We start from the raw sequence: 13459 nt of genomic DNA, 5'->3' as shown, positions 1-13459 counted from the left end.
CAGCCCCTCACCAGGTGGGGCACTGAGAGCAGGAGTGCGAGGGAGGAGCTGGCAAAATTCAAGGCTTAGGCACCTGCCGCATACCAGTTCAGGCTGCTATCCCAGACTGTCCTTGTGGCTAGGACTTCTCCTCGGGGCTTGTCACAATGGTTATTCATCATTCCGGGTAACTGGTGTTTAATATTCATCTTCCTTGAGAGACCGGAAGCTTTGTGAGGGCAGTGACCAGGTCTGGTTCACTGCTTTATCCCTGAAATTTGGAACTGTGACTTGCATATAGTAGGTGCCCAATAAATAAGTGTTAAGTGAATGAATGACTGTACGAATAAATAGTTTTGAAGTGCTTTCAATTTAGTAGGGAAGATTAGGCACATACAAATACTGTGATAAAAAGCCTCCTGTGTTATTCAACATTTGTCATTAATATACCAGCTAACATATACTGGGGACTAACTCGGTACCAGACTAAAGTTGCCAGATTTAGCACATGAAAATACGGCACATTTGAATTACCTTTGAATTTAAGAAAACAAGGAATAATGTTTCAGCATAAGTTTGTCCCACGAAATATGGGCATCCTGCATTTTATCTGGCAGACCTATGCCAGGTCTCACATCAACCCTCCGGGGTGGAGGTCAGGGATAACTATTATGCCCCTTTACAGATGAGGTCACAGAGAAATAAGTAAACTGTCCGAAGTCACACAGCTGAAAAATGTCCAAACCAAGGCTGGGTCCTGAGTAGTCGGAACCCCGGTCGGCCTGCAGTCACCGTGTTGTCTTGCCTCCCAGCAAGTGCCCATAAGTGGTGGGCACTGGGCCCGGCTCTGGGACACAACAGGAAAGGGTCACTTACCGAAAAGAGCAGTGGTTTAGGCTAAGTAGATAAGAACAACTCACCAGAGGAGGGTCAGGGGAGGGTGGGGGAGTCTTGTGGGAGATGGGTTAGGAAGAGATCACCAGCCCATTCTCAGCTGTGACTGGCCTGAGCCCTGACTGCTCAGTAAAATGGGCTTACCTAAAATCCTGGGGGCCAGCGGGGTTTCGGGACTCCAAAGTTTTTGGATTTCAGAAAGGAGATCCAGCGCGTGAATTGTTATGTGATGTGGTACCTCCAGGGGACCTGGAACAGCCTCCTGTAATCGGACATGTACATTTCTGCAGCGAAAGCTATGAGGGGCACCGTTCTGCAGGAGAAATAAAGATTATAACTTAGTCTCCTGTCAGTTTAAGTCAGGTTTTGCCATCCCATACATTCGGTTTGCAGGCATTTGGGGATTCTGGAACTGGGGACGAGGGAACATGGATCCGTTCGAAGGTCCGTGGGCCGCTGCACAGAGAGGGAGGCGCTTGTCCCGAGGCTCCGCTGCTCTCCTAACCCCCCGCCGGCTGGGGACCAGGAAGGAGACAGGGCTGGTGGGAGCGGAGGCGGCTAAGGAGTTTCCAAATAGGAAAACCAGAGGCTGTGGGCCCCAGGACAAGGCCGGGCGTTCCCGGGGTTCCTGGGCCGTGAGTCACCGGGTGTGCAGCAGGCAGCACGCAGTGAAGTGTCCGGGCCAATCCACCGGCAAGGGGTGGGAGGCGGGCGGGAGCGCTGCGGGGACTGAGAGACCATCCCTCGGGTCCCCAGCAGCTGGCTTTTGCTCTGTGGGTGTTTGTTGAGGGGGAGGGGGAGGAAGAACATACCCCTTTGTCCCCTGCTCTGTGTCCCCTGGGGGCAAATGACCCTTGGAGGCCCAAGGGCTGCACAGGGGGCTTCCTAGGGGAAGAAATAGGACAACTTCCATTTCTATTGCTTTGTAATTCCTCCTTAAAATTTTTAATGTAATTTATTTTTCCAAATAAATACTACATGCATGTACTTTTAAAATATAAAGCTATAAGGATCGGGAAGAGATATCTGTACCCCCATATTCATAACAACATTCACAATAGCAAAAAGATGAAAGCAAATGTCCACGGAGGGATGAATGGATAAACAAAAGGCGGTATATACAGACGATGGAATATTATTCGGCCTTTAAAGAAAGGAAATTCTGACACAAGCTACAACATGGATGATCTTTGAGGACACTATGCTATGTAGTCAAAGACAAAAAGGCAAATACTGTATGATTCCACGAGTATAAGGTGCCTGGAGTAGTCAAATTCATAGGAACAGAAAGTAAATGGGTGGTTGCCAGGGGCTGGGGAAGCTGGAAATAGGACAGAGTTTCAGTTTTGTGAGACTTAAAGCATTCTGGAGACGGACGGTGATGATGGTTGCACAACAGTGTGAATGTAGTTAATGCCACAGAACTGTACACTAAGCTAAGCTCAGAGTGCTCCAGGGGGCAAGACTCTGCTGGTCGTTTCCTCCCTCCCTGGTTGGTCCTCCCTCCCTAGCTAGTTCTTTCCTTTTCTTCAGCATCTTCATCATCACTACTATCATCGTTTATTGCAGATGTACCCTGTGCCTGTCCCATCTCATCCTCCCACCAATCCCGTGAGGTGGAGCTTCTCCGCTCCCTTCTGCAGAAGAGGAAACAAAGGCTTGGGGAGATTATGGGACTTGTCCACAAGGGACAGAAGTGGAAGTCAAACACAGGTTTGACTAAATCCAAAGCCAATACTTTTGACTGGTCTACGACCCTGCACGTGAGGGGCTGAGAACCAGTCCACACTCAGCCTTCAGATGATTTTCCTGATTCTCAGCAGACATCTTGGAAGTACCTCTGGGTGACACAATGAGAGCAGTGCAGAGGAGGAATTTAGGGATAAGATTGAGGTGTCCTCTTGTCCTGAGCCAGGGCAGCTGTAGAGCAAATGCTATTGGGGGCAGAAAATGAATCCTGGAGAAGCTGAGGGTCCCGCGGAGTAGACACCTCTGCCTAACCCCCACCCCAGCCTCAGGCTCAGCCAACAGGGTGGGAGGGGGGAGGTTAAGCCCACAGCAGGAGGGATGTCAGATACCCAGGCTTTCTGTGCTTTGGCAGGAGAAGGCTAAGCTCTGTAATCACACTTTGTGCTTTCACTTTTCCTCTGTTTCTGAGTAAGCATTTCTATCAGAAAACTCCAGCCTTGTCTGAGCTGTACTTAAGGAAGAAGGATCTGTAGGCACCCAGGGCAGCCCAGCAGAATGGGGAGAAGCAGAGGGTCAGGGCCCCTTTGGTAGACAGTATCAGCTCCCAGGAGCTGAGATCTGATGAGACCATCCTTGGCTACGGAACCAACTACGAATGCCTCCCAAATTCAATCCACGCCCTTTGGCTCTGCATTCAAGGCCTTCCCTCACCTGGCTTCTGCCTTTGCTCCTCCTCGATTACCCCCAGGTTTATTGCTTACATTGTTCCTTCTGGCCAGAATTCTCTTCCTTCCCATCCCCCTAGATCCAACATCAAACTCCAGTCATCCTTCAAGGCCTAGCCAGATACATCCTCCTCCAGGAAGTCTTCCTCAATTCTCTTAGCTGGAAATAACACCTCCCTCCTCTGAATTCCCACAGCCCTTGGTTCATACTTCTCTGAGGGCACATTCCACTATCCTACCAGCAGTAAGTGTTGACTGTTACCCCACCGAGCATCCATATCCCTTCTGATCATATCACTCCGCTCTTCCTTGGGAAGAGTCACGTGATCCAGAAGAAGCTGACTCCACCCGAGGATCCAGAAGGGGGCATATGACCCAGCCCTAGCAGTCAGAGCATCATATCTTCTCTCCAACCACCTCCAGTCCCGCCCATTCCTGACCACTACAGAGGTTGCTTCACGGCTGGGGCTGCGACCCAGTCAGAGCTGGTTAAATCAGGGCTCACTGGTGTGACCAGGAGATGGGCCCATTCTTTCACATGGGACTGATAAACACAGAATATGGCCCTAGGAATATGAACTTCTCCAAAAATGAGGCCAAAACGGATAAAAGCAGAGCCAGGCAGCTTTCATACAACATGTTATAAAGGACCTGGATTCAGCCAAGCCTGAAGCTGAAATCTTTTCAGACATAGGGACAAAATATTCCTTTTTTAAGATTGGTTTGGTGTTGCATAACTCAAAGCATGGACTTAGGGTACCGGCTAACTTAAGGGACTAACAGAGAAGTAAAAGATTTCAGCTTTGATAAACTTATTTAGAATTTTGCAATCAGAAAATCTAAAGACAATATTAATTTTGGCCTACACACACCACACACATATTTTGAAAAAAAACATTTCAGAAAATAACATTTGGATTCAGAAATCTAAATTACTTTCAGAAGTGAGAAGCACACAATCTTTTTGCTCTAGAGGTCATGTGACTGCAAGTGAAAAATCCCTGACTGATACATTCCCTTGAGCTCTGTTTTTCTGTAGCTAATGTCCTACTTGAGCCTACAGGATAGAAGTTCTTGGAAATCAGTGACTTTGTTTTTGTGCTCCCACCATGCTAAGCACAGGGCCAGGCCCACAGGGATACTCAGAGATGAGTGTTTGAGGACTGGAAGGATGAAGAATGAACACTCTGTACTGGCCCTCCCCGCCCTACCCAGGGGACAGCCCAGGGCCCTCAGCCTCCCCGCTTCTCCCTAGGCCTGACCTGGTAGTGGGCAGCCCTGCCCTAGGCTTCCTGCCTGCCACACCTAGCCAGTGGCTTCCGAGGCAGCGGGGGTCAGAAAGCAGTGATTGCCCTGATTGCAAGAGCTCTGTGTCCCCAGGGATACTTCTGAAAGACAATGTGAGTCTCGGAAAGACTTCCAGGCACTTTGGCAGACATCTGGAGAGGGGCCAGTGGCATCTGGGCCTTAGCTTATGAAAGCTGTCTGCTGGGGGTGGAGACAGAGGGGCTGTGCCAAAGGCGAGCAGCTCTGGAAACCAGTGATGGGGGGAAGACTGATGGTTGGCCGAGGAAGAATAGGAAGAAGAGGCCAGGCCTGGGGGCCCTGATGCTTAGTGGGCTCAGGAAGACCCTCAGTATTCTCCCTCTGCTTCTGGCAGCCTGTCTTTGGGTAGCCATCTTACTCTGGGGCGCTATACAGTTCATAAAACCAAGTGCCTAAGGGACACTACATTGTCAGTAGCAACTGGAACAGTGATATATTTGGTGGCTTGTTCTGGTGTATTAGTCAGGACAGACTAGTCTGCTGCAGTAACAAATGAATCTCCAAATCTCAGTGGCCTAACACGACAGAGGTATATTTCTCATTCTCACAAAGATGTGAAAGTTGGGCAATTCTTCAGGTCGGCTGTCCTTTGTACCATGACCCAGTGATCCAGGCTGCTGCCTTCTAGTGGCTCCTCCATTTCAAGCCTCTATAGTCACCACTAAAGGAAGAGAGAACAGGATGGTCAAAGTCCAGCACTTAAATGCTTTGGTCCAGCAATAACACATGTCTGTTCACAGCCCATTGATTAGAGTTAGTTACATGGCCCCAACCTGACTACAAGAAAGGCTGGAGAAGCACATGGCTATTCAGTGAGCATGAGGTGCTTCTGCCATATGGGGTGTCCCACGGAAGAGGGAGACAGGCACAGAGAAATTAGCAGGCTTTGAAGTTGGAGACCTAGATTCAAACCCAAGCTTTTTTATTCATTAGCTATGTGACCTTGGGAAAGTTCATTTCTCCGAGCCTTGTTTTCCTCATCTGCAAAGTGGGGATAAAAATAAAAGTCCCAACCTCACTAGATTGTTGGGAAGACTAATCAGATATTGCTCATAAAACATGCTTAGTGATGCTTGGCATAAAGTAAACACTAATAAATGGACACTATTTGATTAGCCTCATTTTGTTTAGAAAAAGTCAAAGACACTCAACATCTGATTGAAAAATATAGCTGAGACATCAACAAAGCTTGCATCAGCCCATAGCCCCCCTTTCTACAACTGCCCCCCTCCTTTGCTCAGCCCAGGGTCCCCTTGCTCTTCTTCCCTCTCCTCTAGAAGGACCTAGAAAGACCTTCAGGGTGTGAAAATGCTACCCCTCTCCCAGGTACGTGTATCTGAAGCCTTGGTGTTGGCTGTGGGGAGAAAGTCTTGGTCCTCAGCTGAAAGAATCACAAACCTTACGAGTGGAAGAAAAGGGGGAGCTCTGTCCCCAAATGTTACTCCAGTTTATGTTTAGGGCAAACACGGTGCCCAGAGAATGGAAGACCTCAGTGTGGACAGTAAGACCCCTGAAAAGCTTCTGGGAGGAGGTCATATTTAGGCAAGTGCCAAGAAGCAGGGGAAGCTTGAGACGATGAGAGGGAAAGCAATTTCAGGGACAGAGGGAGCGATGAGAAGCCCAGATTGGGAGTGGAGCTGGGGACAATCCCTCATATACAAACAGCCCTCCACAGTTTAAAAAAGCAAGGTCACACGACCGGATAAAAGTCAGCAAGCCGGGCTCAAAGGAAGGGACAGCAAAACCTACACTCTCCTTTCTAGGGTCGAATTGTCACTGGGAAATAGCTGCCAAGCCAGGGGCCACATTTCCCAGGCTTCCTTGCATCTAAGTGTGGCCCCATGACAGGTTCTTGTCAATGGAATGTGAGCAGAAATATGTGTGCCACTCCTGTGCCAAGGGTTTTAAGAAGTGGTTATGCCTTTCATGGGGTGTTTTCCTCTCGTACTAGGTGGGTGACGAGGATGATGGTTCGACCAGGGGATGGCAGAAAGGCAGAAAGCCTGGTCTCTAAATGGCCGCATGGAAGAAAGCCACCTGCAAAACAGGAACAACTATTAACAGGTACATGAGTGAGAAAGAAACACAATATATTTGGGGTTTACTTGTCACAGCAGCTAGCATTGTCTTAAAACGTGATAAGTACACCTTTCTTTGAATGGGCTGTAAGAGCATCATGGGAAGTAGAGAGGGGTGACAGCCCCACAGGGCACTGCCAATGCACCATCCAACACACAGCCCTGTTGCCTAGCAACAAGGTGCTCCAAGCCTTTCTCCCTCCTCTCCCCTCACACAACCTTCCTGATGAAGCAGGAATAGAACCTAGGATGGGTGGTATTTGGGCTTGTTCAGCTTTCTGCTTCTTCAGACTCCTCAGAGCATGAATTGGGAGTTTTTGCCCTTGCGGGAGATGTGGGTAGCTAACTCTAACTGGGTAGGGCGACGTGATTAAATTTGGCCAGAGAAACCATTGATATTTGTAGGGGAGAGCTGAAAGCCAGCCCAGAAGTTTGGCTGTGATTTTTTTTTTTTTTTTTTTTTTTTGGCGAGGCAACCCTTGGTTGACCTCACAGATTGCAAGGACCTTGTCAGCTTACAAGCCTTTATTTTTTTATTTTTTACACCTACAGCACCTGGTCTTCCTAGGTGGTCTCTCACCCAAGTACTAACCAGGACCGAACCTGCTTAGCTTCCGAGATCGGACAGATCGGGCTTTTTCAGGGTGGCATGGCCGTAGACTGGCTGTGATATTTTTCGCAAAGTAAATCTCAAGTATTTTAGCCTCCATCTTCTTCCCTCAGGCTAAGCCAGCTAAGGGCCAGAGACTACGGCAGCTTCTCATAGAGAGGGTAGAATATGCTACCTATACCACCAAGGCCAGCTTATTTGTCCACAGAGGACCACGCTCATCCCAGACCATGGTGGCAGCAGCCCCACTAGAGCACTGCTTGAATGATGCAGCTCTGGAGGTTGGGGAGGAGGGACACAGGAGCACTTTCCCAAGGCCTCTTGGCTCTGCCCTGCCTTCCCTTCCCGGGAGAGTGTTGAGGATGGACCTCCCTTCTCAGGAACAAGGAGAAAGAAAGGAAGTTGGTCTTCTGCACTATACTGTGTATCTAACCTCTCTCCCATCATATGGCCACATTTTATCTGACCCTCTCAGATCCTCTACAACTGCCTGTAAATAAATTGCATCTTCCCCATCCCCACTTCCCCATATGTAGGATCTCCTGATGGACTGTCTTTTCTGTCACAGTCTGGCATTCGGTTCTGCTGCCTACAATAGAAAATGAAATTTGAAAAATTTTTATTTGCAATAGCATAAAAAAAACCATGAAATATTTAGGAAAATATTTGACAAAATATGTATAAGACTCTGCACTGAAGATGACAAAATATTGCTGAGAGAAATTCAAGAAGACCTAGAGAAATGGAGAGATATGTTCACAGATTGAAAGACAATGTCGTTGAGAAGTCTGTACTCTCCAAAATGATCTTTAGATGCAACTCAATTTCAATCATAATCTCAGTAGACTCTTTTGTAAAAATCAACATGTTGGTATGGAAATGCAAAGAACCTAGAATATCCAAAGCATCTTGAAAAAGAACAAAATTGAAGAATTTACCTTATCTGACTCCATGACTTATTATAAGGCTACAGCAATCAAGACATTGATGGAATAGAATAGAGAACCCAGAAATAGACCCACAATTAAGCGGCCATTTGATTTTTTATAAAGTCACCAAAACAATCCATTGGGAAAATGAAAGTCTTCAACATATGGTGCTAGAAAAACTAAATAGCTATATAGGAAAAAAAAAAAAACACTTTAATCTCTGCCTCACACGATTCATAAAGTTGATTTGAGATAGATTATAGACCTCAATCAAAAGCCAAAACCATAAAGCTTCTAGGGACTAGAAGGAAAGTATTTGACAAAATATTTTTGGGGCTAGAGGGTAGGCAACAGTATCTTAAAATAAGTCACAGAAAGCAATAACTATTCAAAACTGATAAATTGGTCTTCACCAAAACTGAAAATTCTGCTCATCAAAATACACCATTAAGAAAATTACTGCAGACCTCAAACTGGGGAAAAAAAATTTGCAAAACATATCTGACAAAGGATTTGTATATCAAATATATAAAGAATAATGACAAGTTAATAATAAAAAGATAAAGAACCCAATTTTTAAAACTACAAAAGTTTGAATGAACACTTCACAAAGGAAGATATACAGATGGCCAAGAAGCATATTTAAAGAGTGCTTAACATCATTAGTCATCAGGAAAATACGAAATAAAACCAAAATGAGACACCAACATACACCTACCAGAACAGCTAAAATTAAAGACTGACAAGATCAAATCTTGGCAAGGATGTGGAGCAATCAGAACTCTCCTACATTGTTAGTAAGAATATAAAATGGTAAAACTACTTTGGATAAAGATTTAGTAGTTTCTTAAAACAAAAGCTATCTATGAATCAGCAATTCCACTTCTTGGCATTTATCTGAAAGAAATGAAAGCATATGTCCACAAAAAGAGCCACACAAAAATGTCCATAGGTGCTTTATTCATAATTGCTAAAAACTAGAAATAGCTCTTTTGGAATGGAATATTACTCAGCAATAAAAAAGAAATTAACTACCAATGCACGCAACATTATGAATGAATCTCCCATTATGTTGAGAGAAAGAAGCTAGACACAAAAGAGTATATATAATATAATTTATATGAAGTCCTAGAACAGGCAAAACTAATCTATGGTTAAAAACTAATCTATGGAAAAAAATCAGAATAGTGGTTGCCTGGGTCAGGGGAAGAACGGACTGACTGGGAAGGAGTATGGGGGACTTTCTGGGGTTATGGTTGTTACTATATCTTGATAAAGGTTTGAGTTATACAGGTACAGGCATTTGTCAAAATTCATCTAATGTATAATTAAGATCTGTGCATTTCTCATTTATAAATCTTACCTAAAAAAAAAAAAAAAAAGATAAATGAGTATTGAACTTAGTTAATTATACACCTCCTGAAATGTTCAGGGGTAAAATATACTAATGTCTGTAACTTTCTGAAATGGTTCAAAAAAAAACAAAAAAGATGGAAAAGGATAGTGAATGGGTAGGTGGGTAGGTGGATGGATGGATGGATGGATGGATGGATGGATGGACGGATGGATGGATGGACAGAGGGATAGATATGTAGATATGTGATTAAGCAAATAGAGTAAAATGTTAACTATAGAATCTAGGTGGTAGATATATGAGTGCTCATTACAATTCTAATTTTCCTTATGTTTGAAATTTTCCACAATAAAATGTTTTGGAAAAAAAGGCAAAACAAACAAATCTTCATCAGGAAGTCTGGATCATTTTCTCTTCTTCTAAGAGACCATTGAGATTATTCCATCAAGCCCCCAATTCACTGAACAAAGTTGCTATCACTCTGTCATCACTTAGACACTTGTCCCAAGCTGCCCACCCTCTCTTCGCCCCGCCAAACCCTGCCCCTGGGCTGTCTGGAACTTCCACTCTACCATACTCTCAACCTCTTCTGGAAATTTCCCCACACCTCCTGGTCTTAATGGAGACGAAGGTAGCCTCTGAGACATTGCCTCCCACTCAAGAAGAAGCTATTTTTTCTTTCATATTCCAAGGGGGAGGTGTTTTCTTTGCTTCCCGCCACTCCTTCCAAATCATTTTTCGTCTTCCTTCCCTCAAAAACTCTAGATCCTTCGAAGTTCACACTGGCTAAACCTCTGCACCTCTCCCCAGATCATCCTCCTAGTTAATCTCATCTCTGGTTCCAGGCACAGCCTCATTCAATCCCCATGATGAACTCAACATTCTTGTGAATTCACTGTCCCCACAGATGACTCTTCAATAATCTGGCCTCTCAGTTTCTTGACCTCCTCACCTCCAAAGTTCTTTTCCTCTACACCAACTCAGCCACCCATTTCCCGTAGCACATTCTAGACCTTGTCCCACCTCTGACATCTTGATTTCAGGCATCCCACACCTGGACACTATCACCCTTCCCTCAGCTCTTTACTCTCATTCTGCTTCCGCACCAGTGCTCTGGAGATCTCCAACCCAGTCACCTCACCACTTTTCCTCCACAGCCCCTTCCTTAATCCCTTATTCCCTTCCTGCCTTCCCACCAAAATGCTCTACACCTCCCCTCCTGCGTTAGTTTTCTCTATAGCATTTACCACCTGCTAACATCAATAAAACTTACTCATTTTATTAGTTGACTCTCTTCACCCAGGAGAATGTATATTCCATGAGGAGAGGTGTTTTTGTCTGTTTTATTCCCTGATGTAACCTCAGCACCTAGAAAGGTACCGTGGCATGCAGTAGGTGTTCAATAAATGCTTGTATAAAGAAAGATGAAGGAAGGAGGGAAGGAAAGAAGGAAGGAAGAAAGGAAGAAAGGAAGAAAGGAAGGAAGGAAAGGAAGGGAAGGAAGAAGGAAGGAAGGAAGGAAGGAAGGAAGGAAGGAAGGAAGGAAGGAAGAAGGAAGGAAGGAAAAGAGCGAGGTAGGAGACCACTACAATAAGAAACTAGAAGCAACCCTTGAGGGTGACAATTAAAAGAATGTCCCTGCTCCTCTCAAAGACCATTTGCTCCACATGGTTCTTGTGGATCATGCCATCTCCTCGCATCTTCCCAGGAACTGGACTCTTAAGATGTTCTATCCTCTCTGCCATCATCAACTTCTCCTTCTGAATCAGATCATGTCACTTGTCTCTGTCTCCCATCTTCACAAATTCTTCCTTTGACCCTTATGCGCATCCAACTACTGTGTCATTTCTTTGCCCCTCTGCCTCAATTCCCATTTATTCTCAACCCACTTCGGCAGCCATATTGGCCCAGGAAGTGTCCCTTAGGATGGGAAATCATGGTGTTAGAATAAAACGGAAAAACATATAGGGCCTGGGTTCTTAGTGAGCCCCAAGGAATGACAGTTCCAACCCTGGACTACCTTCCTCCAGGTTTCTATTTGGTCTGAGAGAAATAAGTTTATCTTTTTAAGCCATTGGTATTTTGGGCTTTCCTCTTATATGAAGTAAGTGAATCCTAAGTGATAGGTCTTATCTCTCCTACAAGACTGCAAGCAATTAAGGCTAATAGCTGTATTTCTTTTATTCAAAATGCTTTGCGGAACATGGATTCTAAATAAATGTTTCTTGAAGTAAACGAGCTCTTGAAAACTACTCAGAGGCATCAAAACAGTACCAGCCTAGGGTTTGCAGCTAGGGTTTCTTTGTTATGTCGACAAAGGCAAGAGAAAACATACTGAGGAAGTGAGAGGAAGCGAGAGGTTGTAGGTAATGATTCATGTTTGGTTTCATTCTGTTTGTGTGAAGGCTGATGAAATTTATCAGTCAGAGGGTACAATGAGTTCCACTTCTAGGTTTCTTTTCTTTTTGTAACAGCTTTATTGAGATCTAATTTGCATACCATGCAATTCACCCACTCGAAGTGTACAATTCAATGGTTTTTAATATTCACAGTTATGCAACCATCAACACAATTTTAGAACATTTTCATCACCTCGAAAAGAAAACCCATAACCTTTAGCAGTTGTTTCCCATTCCTCCACTCTACCCCAGTCTCGAGTAACCACTAATCTATCTACTTTCTGTCACTATAGACTTACTTGTTCTGAACATTTTATATAAATAGGAACATATGATATGTGGCCTTTCGTGTCTGGCTCTTTTCACTTAGCTTGTAAGATTCATCCATGTTGTAGCATGAATTAGTATTTTATTCCTTTTCGTTGCTGAATAACACTCCATTGTTTGAATATATCACATTTTATTTATTCATCTGTTGAAAGACATTTTAGTTGTTTCCATTTGGGGAATATGAATAATTATGAATAATACTGCTATGAACATTCCTGTACAACATTTTGTATATGTATGTTTTTAATTCTCTTGGGTACGTACCTAGTAGTGGAACTGCTGGACCACATGGGAATTCTGTGTTTAACCTTTTGAGGAACCCGCCCCTCTGGCCTGCAGCTGCTTGTGTGGGTGTTGCCATCAGCCAGAGGTCTGTCAGGGCCTCAGTTAGGGTCAGATGAGTTTTTCACTGTTTTCCAAAACAGCTGCATCATTTATGCTCCCACCAGCAGTGTATTTCTCCACATTCTCACCAACAGGTGTTATCTGTTGTAGTGGTGGTGGTGGTTGTTATCATTGTTGTTATTTTTATTATAGCTATCCTAGTGGATAAAAAATGTTATTAAGGTTTTGATTTGCATTTCTCTCATAACTAATGATGCTGAGCATCTTTTCATGTGTTTATTGGCCATTTGTATCTCTTTGGGGAGGAAATGTCTATTTGGATTCTGTGCCTATATTTATTTTTTAATTTTTAATATTTATTTTTTAATTAGGGTTGACATGCAATATTATTTTATATTAGTTCAAGTGTACAACATAGTGGTTAGACATTTATATACTTTACGAAGTGATTCCCTCACCCAGTCTAGTACCACCTATGTTTTCCTGTTTTTAATTGATTTATGTCTTTTTATTGTTGAATTATGAGGGTTCTTTCTATATTCTGGATACTAGGCCTTTATCAGATACATGACTTGCAAATATTTTCTCCCATTCTAGGGGTTGTCTTTCACTTTCTTGATAATGTCCTTTAAGACACAAAAGATTTCATTATGATGAAGTCTAATTTATCTGTTTTTTCTTTTGTTGCTTGTGCTTTCTTGGCGTCATATTTAAGAAACCATTGCTTAACTCAAGGTCATGAAGATTTACCCCTATATTATGTTTTCTTCTAAGAGTTTTACAGTTTTAGTTCTTACATTT

The 13459-nt window shown here is 44.0% G+C and overlaps 2 long non-coding RNA genes and 1 pseudogene across 5 annotated transcripts in view; all 3 read right to left on the bottom strand.

Moving 5' to 3' along the window:
• Positions 1–379: 379 nt before the first annotated feature.
• Positions 380–1550, bottom strand: LOC120589254 (uncharacterized). Its single transcript, XR_005649431.1, has 2 exons — positions 1018–1550; positions 380–826 (listed from the first exon to the last, which is right to left on the bottom strand). It is a non-coding gene; the product is annotated as an uncharacterized LOC120589254 (long non-coding RNA).
• Positions 1551–2459: 909 nt separating this feature from the next.
• Positions 2460–13459, bottom strand: part of LOC120589253 (uncharacterized) — a 33504-nt gene continuing 22504 nt past the window's right edge. For 2 of the 4 annotated variants that reach the window (XR_005649427.1, XR_005649429.1), the window contains one exon: positions 2460–5274. This is a non-coding gene — a long non-coding RNA (uncharacterized LOC120589253). Of the gene's footprint in view, positions 5275–10857; positions 10953–12807; positions 12856–13459 lie in introns of those variants that run through there. The other 2 variants (XR_005649428.1, XR_005649430.1) reach the window with 2 other exon arrangements.
• On the bottom strand, positions 7235–7352 carry LOC120589306 (uncharacterized; annotated as a pseudogene).

The sequence above is a fragment of the Pteropus medius genome, unplaced genomic scaffold, assembly GCF_902729225.1.
Source record: "Pteropus medius unplaced genomic scaffold, Ma_sr-lr_union100, whole genome shotgun sequence".
In the NCBI taxonomy this organism is placed as follows: domain Eukaryota; kingdom Metazoa; phylum Chordata; class Mammalia; order Chiroptera; family Pteropodidae; genus Pteropus; species Pteropus medius.
This window is presented reverse-complemented; position numbering and strand designations above follow the sequence as displayed.